The sequence below is a fragment of the Mus caroli genome, chromosome 19 (genome assembly GCF_900094665.2).
Source record: "Mus caroli chromosome 19, CAROLI_EIJ_v1.1, whole genome shotgun sequence".
Taxonomy (NCBI): Eukaryota; Metazoa; Chordata; class Mammalia; order Rodentia; family Muridae; genus Mus; species Mus caroli.
In genome coordinates, this window is record NC_034588.1 from 52,722,489 (window position 1) to 52,724,819 (window position 2,331).

The following is a 2,331-nucleotide window of genomic DNA, read 5'->3' on the forward strand; positions in this document are numbered from 1 at the left end:
TTGGAAATGTAATTGAGGAAAATATGTAATAAAAATATTAAAAATTAAAAAAAAAGAAAGCCATTTGGAGTTTGGCACGGAAGAACAAAAGAGAATATTCCGAATCCTGTACAGTGAATTATGGGCATTACTCCATTTGATTTCCAGAATAACCTTCTTCGGGAAGGCTTTATCCAAAGAACCATGGCGTCTGACAGGTTTTTAAATTGAGACTTTTTTTTTTCATTTATGGGATTAGTCAAAGTTGCCCAGGTTAGTCTTAAATTTATGATTCCTGCCTCGGCCTCTCGAGTTAATGTTTTTAAAGATCTGTCCTATCATGATTCAGACTGGCCTGGCTGAGAACTCACCATGTAGCTTAGGCTAGCTCAGGTTGGCCTCAGACTCTCAACCATCCTCCCGTTTCAAACCTGTGAGTGCTTGAGACTACAGGTATGAGCCGAGCCTGGCTGAATTTTTTTTTCCCTTTTGGTTATTAGGAAGGAAGAATTTGGGACACAGACTGAGTCACGCAACACCCAGAGCATCTGCAGTGACTCCCTTTGATCAGAAAGATTCGTGTTTTGCATGAAATTTTTATTCATGCTCACATTTGGTGGGACACACAAAAGTCAGCTTCATGACCATTCAGGTCAGGTTTGGTGCTAATGGCAGTCCTTGGGGGAGAGAGGCAAGGCTGTCTACCTGAACAACCTGTCGGATGTGAGAGGCAGGGGGCATCTGGACCCGTGTGGCAACACCTGTGCACAGCGAGGAAGCTGAGCTACACTCTATATCACACTCTGATTTTGAGTGACAGCTTCCTATGTCATCTCTCTGGGATCTGAGCTCAGTCCCTCTGGAACTTGAGTTCCATCAGTCCTTGCTGCTCTTCCTTTGCCAGCCCCTCTGCTGGGCACTCAGCTACTGGAGCATCCACCCAGCTACAGAGATCTGCTTACCTCCCTCCCTTCAGCCAACCCTGCTTCTTCCTTCTTGGCTCTCAAGAAGGAGGATCAGCCAGAGGGTAGACAAAAGGCAAAATATGGCCATTTTTATTAAAAAATGGAGCCTCAGTAGACTTGTCTGCCTGGGATGCTGCATGCCTTGGGGACCGCCACTGGTGGGTCTAGAACAGTCCGTGTCTGATACAGTGAACATTTCTAAAGCATCAGGCAAGGTCCTAATCTGTTGCTCAGATCACCCTGCCCCTATAGGATACCACCTGAGGGTCACCTGGGTCTGGAACAGGTTGCTTCAGAGGTTTTTTTTGGCCTGTGTGAGGAAGCCTGGGGGCAACCTAGAAAGGCCAAGTCTCAGCTGAACCCAGAGCCTTCCTCAAAAGCAGTGTGTCTCGGGGTTGTCTCTGCCTTTTCCTCCTCCTAAAGTTCTGTCCATGTGGAAGCCAAGGGGCCCAAAACCATGAGGCTGAGACAATGGAGAGACGCTGTGTGTGCAACAGGCCACAGCTGTGAGGCTGAGGTAATGGAGAGGCTGACTGTGTGCATGCAATAGGGGCAGGCAGATACCCTGCTCTCACCAGGGAATCCTGCTTTTCCTGTGATAGATGACTAGTGTCGTCCATACGTTTCCAGCTGTGAGTGACAGGGACTCCTGGATCACTGCTCTGGGTCTGCAGAGAGCTGGCAGGCCTTTGGCAGAGAGTTTGCCTTTGGCCTCTTCAGGCAGCTCCTGCCTGTCTTTCAAGCAATCGAAAAGGCCTCGCCATTCCAGGGACAAGCAAGCACTGAGCTGAGAACTCCATCATGCCTCGGGAGAAAGGAAAGTTTTACTGCAGTTGCACAGAAGTTCTGCTGTGTACTTGGCTCCCTGCTGACCCAGCTAATGTTCGAACTTTCAAAGAACCAGGTAGGAGTCTGACAGGCTCGCCAAGAACAGAGAGGAATCAAATCTTCCCTGAGAATCTTGCAAGATACCTTTTTTTTTTTTCTCTGTTTCTGAAGGGACTTGGGTCCAAGTTTTTGCCTGGGGAGAAACTGCTCTCAGACCCTTGGGGGCAGGAAGAGAGTGAGTCCCACCTGAGGAGAGGCCCCCTGAGGGCAGAGGGGATTCCGGCAGGGACCCTAGGCAAGACAGCATTGTGAATAATGAGCCCCCTGTTCAATCAGAGGTGGCTCCAAGCGAGAAACTATGCTGAGGGTTTTATGTGGGGACCACAGGTCACCATTTCTCACAGAAACATCCATTACATGAGATATCGCCAAAAGGTGCGTGTTTCTTACAATACATGGCATTTCATCGTTGAAATTAGTTTATTTGACAGCAGTGTGTGTGTGTGTGAGAGAGAGAGACAGACAGAGAGAGAGAGAGACAGACAGAGAGAGAGAGAGA